The following is a 13,634-nucleotide window of genomic DNA, read 5'->3' on the forward strand; positions in this document are numbered from 1 at the left end:
TGAGTTCACCATCTTTCAATTCTTCTTTCAGACTCTCCCAGCTTTCTATTTCACCTAGCACTGAGTACACACCCACGGGAAAGGAACAAGATACAGGAGGACAATGTCCAGCCGATTGGAAGGATCCCCCCCTCCCCCCCTGCTGAAGAATATCCACTTTTTTTTTACACTATACCCATCCTGAGAGATAAAAGGGACACGACTTAGTCATGAGCCACTCAGACACATGAAAAGTTGGCATGAACTGAGGAAACTTGCTGTATAAACTGCAAGGATTAGCTCACAATCTTCCCCAATTCAACCTGCTCCAGAGGAAGAATTATTCGCTATTGTAAACTCTCAGCACCAAGTTCAAACGATACCTCGAACCCTCCCAAATGCAGTCATGGAACGGCCCAAGCACACAACAGCACCTCACTGTTAGCGCTCAACGGAGGCCCCACCCCGAGCCCCAGAGAGCTCCTGAAGGGGGTCAGAGGGCTTCCAGGGGCAAGCACCCTAGCCAGATCATGTCAGAGACCAGCACCCAACGCTGTCGAGTGTCGTCTGTATGTCAGGGGTCCTGTTTGATTTTTACCTGGACTTGAGACAAAGCAGGGAGCAGACACTGGTCATCACTGGACAGGCTGGGAGCAGAAAAGCCATCGGCGGCTCACTCAGCCTCTGCCTGCTGCCGCCGGCTGGCCCTCGGTGTTCCCGCAGCCACGTCACTGCTCACTGCGGCCCTAATGAGCTGCCGGAAGCACCGGCTGAATATTTAATGAGGCTGCTCAGCGTGAATGGCTATTGTGACCAGAGACGGGTCCCTGTTCATCTGGCAGAGGGGCTTCACAATAGCCGGCCCCACTGCTGGGTCTTTGAGACAAGCAGGCGGCAGCCTTCTGGTGCTTGGGGTCCCGGGGACCCAGGCCACTCCTCTGGCGTCTCCCAAGAGCCCTGGGTACACCCAATTAGAGCTCCACTTTTTCAGGGGTAGGCGATGGGTATCCCTACCACGAGTAAGTCAACTTTTCTTTGGAGTTGTCTTGGCTCACCTGATCGCAAGTACTCTTGCGATGATTCTGTTGGGTGTTTCCTGTTTCTACGAAGCCAAAGCAGAGGGGTTTGGGGGGAAAAGAAAATACCAGGGAACCTCAGAGAGTACAGGAGATCTTGGTGGGAGTGAGGAAGCCTCTGAGTTCTGCAGATTATTGGAACTGTAGGTTTGCACGGAGCTGTTGTAACTACACACAATCAAGAAGGATCACACATCCCAGTGGGAAGTGTTTTCCTTTCAGTGGCGCCTGTGTTCAGACAGGAAGTAGTTCTAACCAATTGCACGCCCAGGCACGGCTATGGAAGCAGTCTGGAGGGCTGCTCCCTGCCATGAGGGGCTCCGAAACATAAATCACTCCCTCTCCTGGCACACATCTCATGGGACTGCTCTTGCAGAGCACTGAACAATAGTTTTTTCCTATGAACTGCCTGGCATTTGTAGTATAAATAATAGAACACGTTTTCACCACTCACCGTCTAGCTGTCTACCCCTAAATTTGGAAGGAACAGTCAGTCTGACTTAAGCTACAAGGACATGAAACGTACAAAGTATTTTAGGGCTTCAGTAGTGACAGGATCTTCTACTCCATGTGAAATAAAGCAGATACATGTGAAAAGAAAAAAATCATGATTTTGTGGTTTCACTTAATAGTTTCTTTGTTTCCAAGCGCTTCATCAAATTTTCTATTTCTCTATCCCTGCCACCTCCCATGTCCCCGTCCCCAATTTACACAGATTTCCAGAATGTAACCTTAGAGTTAAAACACAGAGGATGGAGACTTTGCCAACCACCTAAAACTGTAACAACCCACTGTCATAGGTGAGGAGTATCTATTTTTCTTAAGATACTGGACCACTGAAGTATTTAGTAGCCCAAAAAAGTACTCTATGATAGTGAAACGAATGGCCCAGTTTACCAGCTCAGATTTGAACTATGCACAAAGGGGGGAAAAAGTGCAAAAAAGATACCACACAACAAAGAATTAACACTAAGACCATAATTACGCTACCTGATAAGGTTTCTAAAATATAAAGTATTAGTCAAAACAATCAGCATTGGCCAAGTAACTGTTAACATCAAACGACTTGGAAAGCATGAATTGACATGGCAGGTTCTTTTCCTGGAAGAAAACAGGCAGACGGTTCACCCAGACCCTCAGTTACACGTGAGGCCAGAGGCTCCATATCCTCTTTGGAAAAAGTAGCATGGACTGAAGCATATCACATGTTCCAAATGTGGCTGTTTATAATGGGATTTTCCCTGGAGCAAAGGACTCTGGGATTGCCAGAGAAGAGCACACCCTGGGGATGAAGGTCAGAAACTCGGGGACCGAGGTTGCTACATCCACACCTTGAGGCAGGTCACACGGACTCGGGTGGGCACCCAACTACAGAACTCGGTGACAAACATCTTCCCTCGGAAAAAAGGTTTCAGTGGACCCGGTGAACATTTATTCAGCACTCACTGCTTAGTATGGTGCATGCAGAGAACACATTCTCTTTCTGGGAGCTTTAAAAACACCTCCTTCTCTGCATCTATTGAGATAATCATATGGTTTTTATTTTTCAATTTGTTAATGTGGTGAATTACATTGATTGATTTGCGGAGGCCTTTGACAAAATTCAACATCCATTTATGATAAAAACTCTCCAGAAAGCAGGAATAGAAGGAACATATCTCAACATAATAAAAGCTATCTATGACAAACCCACAGCAAACATTATCCTCAATGGTGAAAAATTGAAAGCATTTCCCCTAAAGTCAGGAACAAGACAAGGGTGTCCACTTTCACCGCTACTATTCAACATAGTTCTGGAAGTTTTGGCCACAGCAATCAGAGCAGAAAAAGAAATAAAAGGAATCCAAATTGGAAAAGAAGAAGTAAAACTCTCACTGTTTGCAGATGACATGATCCTCTACATGGAAAACCCTAAAGACTCCACCAGAAAATTACTAGAGCTCATCAATGAATATAGTAAAGTTGCAGGATATAAAATCAACACACAGAAATCCCTTGCATTCCTATACACGAATAATGAGAAAGTAGAAAAAGAAATTAAGGAAACAATTCCATTCACCATTGCAACGAAAAGAATAAAATACTTAGGAATATATCTACCTAAAGAAACTAAAGACCTATATATAGAAAACTATAAAACACTGATGAAAGAAATCAAAGAGGACACTAATAGATGGAGAAATATACCATGTTCATGGATTGGAAGAATCAATATAGTGAAAATGAGTATACTACCCAAAGCAATTTACAAATTCAATGCAATCCCTATCAAGCTACCAGCCACATTTTTCACAGAACTAGAACAAATAATTTCAAGCTTTGTATGGAAATACAAAAAACCTCGAATAGCCAAAGCAATCTTGAGAAAGAAGAATGGAGCTGGAGGAATCAACTTGCCTGACTTCAGGCTCTACTACAAAGCCACAGTCATCAAGACAGTATGGTACTGGCACAAAGACAGACATATAGATCAATGGAACAAAATAGAAAGCCCAGAGATAAATCCACACACATATGGACACCTTATCTTTGACAAAGGAGGCAAGAATATACAATGGAGTAAAGACAATCTCTTTAACAAGTGGTGCTGGGAAAACTGGTCAACCACTTGTAAAAGAATGAAACTAGATCACTTTCTAACACCGCACACAAAAATAAACTCAAAATGGATTAAAGATCTAAATGTAAGATCAGAAACTATAAAACTCCTAGAGGAGAACATAGGCAAAACACTCTCAGACATAAATCACAGCAGGATCCTCTATGATCCACCTCCCAGAATTCTGGAAATAAAAGCAAAAATAAACAAATGGGATCTAATTAAAATTAAAAGCTTCTGCACAACAAAGGAAAATATAAGCAAGGTGAAAAGACAGCCATCTGAATGGGAGAAAATAATAGCAAATGAAGCAACTGACAAACAACTAATCTCAAAAATATACAAGCAACTTATGCAGCTCAACTCCAGAAAAATAAACGACCCAATCAAAAAATGGGCCAAAGAACTAAATAGACATTTCTCCAAAGAAGACATACGGATGGCTAACAAACACATGAAAAGATGCTCAACATCACTCATTATTAGAGAAATGCAAATCAAAACCACAATGAGGTACCACTTCACACCAGTCAGAATGGCTGCGATCCAAAAATCTGCAAGCAATAAATGCTGGAGAGGGTGTGGAGAAAAGGGAACCCTCCTACACTGTTGGTGGGAATGCAAACTAGTACAGCCACTATGGAGAACAGTGTGGAGATTCCTTAAAAAATTGCAAATAGAACTACCTTATGACCCAGCAATCCCACTTCTGGGCATACACACCGAGGAAACCAGAATTGAAAGAGACACATGTACCCCAATGTTCATCGCAGCACTGTTTATAATAGCCAGGACATGGAAACAACCTAGATGTCCATCAGCAGATGAATGGATAAGAAAGCTGTGGTACATATACACAATGGAGTATTACTCAGCCGTTAAAAAGAATTCATTTGAATCAGTTCTGATGAGATGGATGAAACTGGAGCCGATTATACAGAGTGAAGTAAGCCAGAAAGAAAAACACCAATACAGTATACTAACACATATATATGGAATTTAGGAAGATGGCAATGATGACCCTGTATGCAAGACAGGGAAAGAGACACAGATGTGTATAATGGACTTTTGGACTCAGAGGGAGAGGGAGAGGGTGGGATGATTTGGGAGAATGACATTCTAACATGTATACTATCATGTGAATTGAATCGCCAGTCTATGTCTGACGCAGGATGTAGCATGCTTGGGGCTGGTGCATGGGGATGACCCAGAAAGATGTTCTGGGGAGGGAGGTGGGAGGGGGGTTCATGTTTGGGAATGCATGTAAGAATTAAAGATTTTAAAATTTAAAAAATAAAAAACTAAAAATTAAAAAAAATAAAAAATAAAAAAATAAAAAAAATAAAAACACCTCCTTAAGCCTGGCTAAGCATTTGAGTAATTAAAAATTAGGAACTATTGATACAAATGAAAAACAGGAGAAAAAGAACCCAAGTTACCCTCATCCTTCTCTTAGTAATCGTCACTAGTGCTATTTCGGGGTGTCTCATTGCACACTTTCCCTCATCTAGAGCCTGTCCTTTGATCATTGACAATGACAAACTGGGAGCAGAACAATAAACAAAAGACAGAGAAGGTCTCGCCCTAGTGGTGCTTACGTTCTTTCGGGGAAATCAACCACAAACAAGTAAACAAACAGTTTCAAATCGTCAAGAGCTATGAACAAAATACAACAGGATGAGGTGGTGCTAACTGAGGGGGGAGGTGAGGGAGGGGGTCCTCCCTGAGGAGGTGGCCTCAGAGCTGACACGTGATTGAGGAGGAAGGGTCATGGGAAGGTGCAGGGAAGACCATTCCAGGCAGATCCAGGAGCTGGTTAAAGAGCCTTAGCACACAGTGAGCTTATCCACTGCTGGAACTGAAAGGAAGGCAGATTTAAGAGCAGGGAAAGAAGGAGACCCAGAGAGGTGGGCAAGAGGCAGGTCATGCCAGATCCAAGGCCATACACTTAGCATCTGTGAGCAATGAAAAGCCCACAGAAGGCTTTAATCCACAGACTGGAACATTCTCACTCATCCCTTCAAAGCAGGTGCTCTGGCTGCTACATGACGAATGGAGTACAGGGCAGCAAGGACGGAGCAAGGAGCGCCATCAGGCACTACCGCTGTAATCTCATCCACACACCGACAGGCAGACAGTTTCAACAAAAGGAGATCATGTTATACATATCTCCTTGATAACAAATATGAACTGACATCCTCAGTCTGCTTACTTCTCCACTTTATGGACACACTACACTGTTAGATGTTTAACTTCTTATTTCTTGAATAACCGTTGATGGGGGAGTCTACTTTGGTCAAGTGAAGTGAAGTCGCTCAGTCGTGTCCGACTCTTCGCGACCCCATAGACTGTAGCCTTCCAGGCTCCTCTGTCCATGGGATTTTCCAGGCAATATACTGCAGTGGATTGCTGCTGGGAGCCAGCGTGGAGAATCCCACCCATGGCAAAGGTCATGAGGAAGAGGCCTGACGGGCAAAGGCGAGATCAGGACTCAAGGGACCCCCCTCAACTTGCTCGAGCATCTACCCCCGAACCAGAATCTGTCTGTCTTATTTTATTTTACGTCTTTCACCAGCTCTTCTGACATTAGCAGGGGTCTGTCCCTGACCAAAAGAGTTAACATTGGGCTTTAGTTTCTAAATCTCCTGGGCATGAAAGGAGTGTTTCAAACCCTCTGTTAGCATTCTAGCTTACATGGCAGCTTTATCCAGACTCTTGCAACATTGTTGAGCCTATGCAATGCTTGCTGCCAAGTTCTCACATCCCTTATCCATTGTGTTCCTGGGAGTGCATACAGTCAGGATGTAGAAGAAGCAAGTAATAGCCTTAGCATTAGCAACATTAGACTTTGAGTTAATAAGTTCTTTCTTTGCTGTCACCTGCTGAATCTTTGCTCCATAAGAATGTAACTCTGTACTTTAAGGGTGATGCAGGCTAAGAATTTAAGAAGAAGCACTTTAAGGGAAAATCATTGTTCTGATGTCCCGGCTGACCAACCTTTATCAAAAGGAGGTCATGGAATATCAACAGGTCTCCGGAATAAAAGATGATGTACAAAAAATAAGACTTTTGCAGGAAGGAACCTGATATCGATAAAAGTTATTACTGATGGAATGTTGAGTTGACTCTGCATTTTTTCACCTTGCTGTATGTATAACTCAGGGTATAAAAGCCCCGAGAAGAACAAAGTAAATGGGCCTCGCTCAAAGAAGCTTGGTCACCCCGTGTCTCTTTATCTCTTTATCTATCTTTCTTCATTCGCCGATGTCGTCCATCCTGAGGATATCCCTGGACTCTGCTGAGGCTGGACCTCGGCAAGTGGCGCCCTGTTCAGGGCGAAGAAAGGGATGTGAGAACTTGGCAGCAAGCATTGCATAGGCTCAACAATGTTGCAAGAGTCTGGATAAAGCTGCCATGTAAGCTAGAATGCTAACAGAGGGTTTGAAACACTCCTTTCATGCCCAGGAGATTTAGAAACTAAAGCCCAATGTTAACTCTTTTGGTCAGGGACAGACCCCTGCTAATGTCAGAAGAGCTGGTGAAAGACGTAAAATAAAATAAGACAGACAGATTCTGGTTCGGGGGTAGATGCTCGAGCAAGTTGAGGGGGTCCCTTGAGTCCTGATCTCGCCTTTGCCCGTCAGGCCTCTTCCTCATGACCTTTGCCATGGGTGGGATTCTCCACGCTGGCTCCCAGCAGATTGCCATTTCCTTCTCCAGGGGATCTTCCCAATGCAGGGATTGAACCTGGGTCTCTCACACTGTAGACACTTACTTTACCATCTGAGCCACTAGGGAAGTCAAGAGACTGGTAATTTTGCTGGGTTGTGGCCTCCTTTCCACTACCATTGACCACGTGGAGATGAATCTTCTCTGGGTACAAATTCTACACTGTGGGTTTAATAGCTAAGAAAAGTGGCTGGTTCAGAGTCATCACCACACGACATTTTATTTGATTTGCTCATCTCAGAGAAGGCTCATGAGATGTTTTGGGGTTTTTTTTTTTTTTGCTTCTTTTTCTTTAAACCTTCAGTAGTATCCAGGAATTTAAAAAGTAAAGGCAAGAGATTTTGGAGAAGATGAAAAGAAAGTGTTGAGTTTTAATGCCTCTAAATATCTAAATGGTAATGTGTTCCAAGAGGCAGTATTGTCTCTAACTCTGAACTCAGGAAAACAGAGATAAAATTTCTGAAGATGCCTCAGTGTGTCACCAAGTGTGCAATTTCAAAGTTCTATTTAGGTTCAATTCTCCTTCAAGTTACTGATTCTAACATCTCTCCTTGAAGGAAACAGATTCTTTGGATCAAGAGCCATCCTATAACCTTATTTCTTCACACTGAGCATTTGTTTCTGTCAGTATCTCCAACAGGGAAATAGTCAATTGTGTTTGGAATAGGAAAATAAAAATTAAAAAAAACATTTTTAAGTTTAACTACAAATTACAGTCTCCTGGATACTCACCATAAATTTTGTATTCGCCTCTTCCCCCCTTTTCTTACCTTCCTTTTTCTCTGCCCCTCCCATCATGTCTGGTTTAAGAACTTGAAAACAGATCTTTTTTTTCCCCCCACTAACCCTGACTGGCTCAGTAATGATCTAAATTAGTTATCTTTTACTTCCTCTAATCCACCTTTCAGCAGGTATTTTCCTGACACTCTGTGCTTCCCAATTTAGGAATCTGTTTTTTCCCTAATAATCTCTTTATTTCTTTAAGATTACAAATATAGTATTTACTCCCATGCTGAACTAGCTAAGTCATTTTCAGATGTGGAAACCAGCTAAGCAAAAGAAGAGGAGAAAAGGCTCACTTCACAACTCAAATTAGTAAGAGCAAAAACAAACCAAAAAGGCAAATAAAATTACTTGGTTTAACCTTACTTTCTACTACTCTTTTTTTTCTTTTGTAATTTTTTATTGAAGGATAATTGCTTTATAGAATTTTGCTATTTTCTGTCAAACTTCAACATGAATCAGCCATAGGTATATACATATCCCTTCCCTTTTGAACCTCCCTCCCATTTCCTGCGCCATCCCACCCCTCTAGATTGATACAGAGCCCCTGTTTGAGTTTCCTGAGCCATACAGCAAATTCTTGTTGGCTATCTATTTTACATTCAATTTACGAATTTTTAAGTTCACCTTAGTTTTGGAGGGTCCTGAAGTCAATCAGCCCCTCTCTCTCTCTCTCTCTCACACATATAAGAACACTCCCCACTGAAGTTTCAATCAAGTAGTGGTTATCACTCAGCAGCCCGTTGCTCTTTGCCTTGGGCAGCTTTTAAAATCCCGTGTTGGATGAGCCCCATTCCTGGCGATTCTAGGTGGGCAGGCCCAGGGTGGGTACACAGATCTGTGTCTTCTGCAAAAATTATCCCCAAATTCGGGTGTGATTGTCTCTGGTGAAGGACCACTGCAAGAGAGAAAATGGTTCCCGAGAGTCTCTAGGCCCTAAGAAAGCCCTAAAGAAATAAAACAATCCTGGGTGGCGGGCACCTTAAAAATGCCCAGTGAAGACTCTAGAATTTAAAGGGTCCTGTATGAGAAAATAAAACTGGAGTAAGAATTCAAGGGTGTTAACATAACTCATCTCAAACACGGAAAGAAAACCTGGATTGCACAAAGCTTGAACAAAACCACGGAAGGTCTTCTGCTTTGTTTCGGTGAGAACCTAAGTTCCCAGACATAGGATGGAATTCTCTAAGAGAGACCAAGCGTGCTGCCACTGTGTGTAAAACAAGCTTCAGAGCACAGAAAAAAGTCAGATTTCTCAAATGAAAGTTGTTCCTCCTACCGCTACCTTTTAAGCCACCTTTGTGGCTTTCTGGCTCTGCTTGTCTGCCAGCAAAATAAATTTTAGTTTCCATGCAGGAATTCCAGTTATAGATACGAACTTGACTGTCAAGTAGTTCATGATGTTCTGACGTCCTCGATTCCAAGCGTCCTGCCACTTGAACAATGAAAACCAGTCGAGTTAGAGGGCTTTCTAAAACCCACCCCTAGGAAGCAAGTACCACAATAAAGAGTTCCACCACACGTTCACTGAATGCTCCCAGATGGACGCAATGAAGAGGCATTCCAAGTTGGCAGGAGAGACTTTTCCTCAGTTCAACTCAAGTGGGAGCTGGATCAGAATGAAAATGAAACGGAAGAAGTGAGTCTGTGGGTCCCACTTTCCCTAAGCCTCTCACAGAGTAAGCATCTCTCACCTTTTCTCTCACCTTGAAGTCTGACACGGAAAGGTACGCACATCTCATACAACACAGTCCCTGAATACAAGCCAACCGCCTCCTTTCTTGACCAAAGGTGGTCCACTATGTGCATCTTACAGGAAGCTCTAGGTAGCTAAGTGGAAACAGGCTTTCTGTACTATTCTCCATTCATTCATCTCTTCTGAGAAAACCAACATGGGCTCCTGTGTTTTAAGAGTATAAGCAAGCTTTGACTAGAAGTCAAGAGGATGATGCCCAACATTCCTCTCCACGTGATCAGATGCACATGGATCCTGGCTAGAAGCTCCTTGGTTTCAAGACCACACCCCACTGCCTGGGGCCCAGAACCCATCCAGGGTCTGAAGGCCTCGTGGCAGGACTGGGTATGTATGTATGGATCAGCCGGGCTTTTAAAAACCCATAGATGTTTTCAGCTTACAGTCACGAACAATGGGTGTTAGACTAAAATTTCTAAAAACAATTTTCCATTCTTTCAAGTCAGGCAGATACTTTGCAGGGAGACTTTTTCAGAAATCAAAAATCCTAGTCTTGAGACAGCACAGCCTAGTACCCAGGACATCTTCCAGTCAAGCTGTAGCAGATATGGACTGAGATGTGGAAGCCATCAACACCAGTCCCCAGAGCTCCCCATGGGAACACGCATGCTGCCAGCACAGGACAGACCGGGATGTTTAATTGGCCCTCTTGACAATGAAAACCCCCAACCCACACACACACCCAGCTGCTCTAGTGGTGCCCGCTGTTAATAAATAGACTCAAGCTAGAGGCTTCCTATTCAAACAAAACGTAGCCAAGTACAGAGATAAGCAGGGGCCCTCCAGGTTCTCCCTCCTGGCCTCTCATTTCTTTGTAAGAATCACCCAGAAGGACCAGTCTTCTGCAGATAGGCTTTCCTTTCTGCTCCTCCTGTTTTCCTGGGTATAAGCCTCTGACACATCCTCACAATTTCCTTACTCAGATCTCTTTCTGCCCGTCTAACAGGAAGCTGAGAATAATTTAGATGCAAGATACTTTTCAAAAGCTAAGTGCTGACCTCCAGTCCAGGAAGACTCTATCTTGTAGCTGTCTGGAACTCCACTGCTCACTGTTGCCAACGGCAGGCATCTGGATCTGCTTACAGGAGACTTTCTGAAGCCTCTAGACACCTGGGTCAAACTGGACATCTCTGGCGAGCTTGAGATGAGACCCTGTTCTCATCCAGGGTCCTTGGCTTATAGTAACACTTCCCTCAGCATCACTGTAACTGATGGGGCATGGGTGACAGTAGGGCCGAAGGACAATATGCAGACTCCTGTGGAAACCTGGGATTATGGAAGTTAAAGTGGAAGCCACTCAGTTGTGTCTGACTCTTTCAACCCCCTGGACTATACAGTCCATGGAATTCTCAAGGCCAGAATACTGGAGTGGGTAGCCTATCCCTTCTCCAGGGGATCTTCCTGACCCAGGAATTGAACCAATGTCTCCTGCATTGCAGGCAGACTCTTTACCAACTGAGCTATCAGGGAAGCCCACGATTATGAAACTACCAAATACTGATACACAGGGAACCAAATACTGATACACAGGGATTAGGAACCAAGTCACTGTCTTCAAATTCAGTTCAATGGCTCTGTAATCACACTGTAGTGACAAGGAGTTTGTCTATGGTGTGCAGCTCAAAATGCTAATTGGAGGCTAGAACAGGCGGGTGGCTGAGATGCTGTTGAATATTAATTAAGTAATCTTAACCGATCTGTATACTGCCCTCACCTAACATCACAGTGGCATGCTTGCTAATACTCTCATTTATTCTCATGCTGTCAAGCACAGAAATCATGTTAATATTTACTTTTGTAAATGGAACTGCTGTAGTAAACTGTGTATGAATAAGAGTCACTTATAAACAGAAAGTGGGAACATGTTCACGTGCCTTCGAGGAAGATGATTGAGGGCTATGTTAAAAGGACACGGATTGATTTATTATGGCAAAATTCGATTTCTTAAGAAATCGAATTGACAAAGACAATAACAGAAGGGAAAGGCTGTGGGAGTTGATGGGCTTTTTCCTCCAAGAGGAGGGTCTGCTAGAAGTAATGCAGGGGTCCCGCTTGGAAAGCAGTCCCGTGTCAGTTCTCAGCTGAGATGCTTTCATGTGCAACCACTCACTCATGTTCAGTTCCCTTTATTGCATCTGAAATCACACTGGAAAATTCAGTTTATACTCAGAGTATCTCTTCAGGAAGGCATCTTCTAGAAAAAAAGGAATTCAGACCTGCGCTTCTTATTTGCATATTCTTTAAACCTTTAAAGGGATGCTGAGATCTGATAAATACTAATATCCTTGTGGGCATAATCTAATGGCATAATCCACACGAGGGTGCTCCCAGGCATCCCAGGACACATGATTGTCATACCCTGGATCAGTGGGGCTTGTCTGCTGTGAGGAGGAGATGATGGGAGAAAGGAAGAGAAAAAGCGAACAAAATTGTTTTGGAAATGATGGGTGGGCAGGGTGACAGGGCAAACATATTAAATAAGGAGAAAATGTTTGGAAATAGATTGGATCTCACATAGATAGGAGAGATGTCCCATCTAACTCTGGTTATGGCTGGAAGGGACAAGACTCTGATTTCTGCAGTGATAATTTCATTGGAGGATACAAACTGCCTGCAATTAACATCTTAGGAAAGTGGGAGAAAATTAACAAATAATACGCAGAGAAGCAGGAGCAAACTTCCAGGCTAGACATTAAGTTTTCCCGGAGACCCCTGCAGACACCCTTGAGTACTAGTAACGCTTTCTGGGAGATATGAGAGGAAAAGATAATTTCACGAACCATATTTTGACAAGACCAGAACCTGAACAGGGCAATGTGCACATTCCAGTTGGTTTTAAGACAGTGAGCACTAGACAGTCCTCGCCACACTCCTGGCTGTCAACTCAGAAAGAGGGCCTCAAGTCCACTCCTGCTCAGTCAGTGCCTGGTCTGCATGTTCCCAATTTCTGAACTGAGGCTTCAGGAACTCTTCACCTTATCTTTCCCACTGTTGCAACAGACTGACATAACACCCTACGGACTGGAAGGGTTAACAGGGACAGGACAGTCCAACTTATTTCAGGCAGGAGCTAGTAAATGCAAATTGTCATTTCATTTATTGCACGTACGACTGAGTATCTATATCATAAAGTGGCCCGGTAAAAACCTTTGCCAAGTACTTATTTCACGAACATAGTGACGGAACTAAGTCCGTCAGGTTTTTGCTGCAAGAGCTATTTTAAGGATCGACTGAGGTGTTATGTGCCTCTCCACTAAACAGCCCCAGATTGTAGTACTTTTAAAATATTTGGGACCATCTGGGGGAAAAAAACGATTCAGACATCACACTATCAGTCAGGTTTCATTCCAAGTGATTTAAGAATTCCACATTAACATTTGAAGCCATAAAAGCACCTTAAAAAAAAAAAAAGTAACCTCAGTTGGGGGAAAGACTTTCTAATGAGAATTCAAAACTCAGACACCAAAAAAATACTTTATGGATAAATCTGATTATATCAACATCAAAGAAGGAGCATAAACACAGTTAAAAGGCAATGTACAGACTGGGAAAATACATTTGCAACCTGTATTGCTGACAAGAGGTCTCTCTCTTGATTAGAAAAAGACCAACAATGCAAAGAAAGAATGAGCAAAAGATCAACAATGTATAGTAAAAAAAATACAAGTGGCAGAGCCATAGGAAAGATATGTAACCTTTTTATAAAACACACTAA

The 13,634-nt window shown here is 43.1% G+C and overlaps 1 protein-coding gene across 4 annotated transcripts in view; it reads right to left on the minus strand.

Moving 5' to 3' along the window:
- The window catches only part of PTPRG (protein tyrosine phosphatase receptor type G), a 775,419-nt gene that overhangs the window by 65,844 nt on the left and 695,941 nt on the right, over window positions 1-13,634 (minus strand). The gene's annotated exons all lie outside the window — the stretch shown is intronic.

Source organism: Ovis canadensis, chromosome 19 (assembly GCF_042477335.2).
Source record: "Ovis canadensis isolate MfBH-ARS-UI-01 breed Bighorn chromosome 19, ARS-UI_OviCan_v2, whole genome shotgun sequence".
NCBI classification, from domain to species: Eukaryota; Metazoa; Chordata; class Mammalia; order Artiodactyla; family Bovidae; genus Ovis; species Ovis canadensis.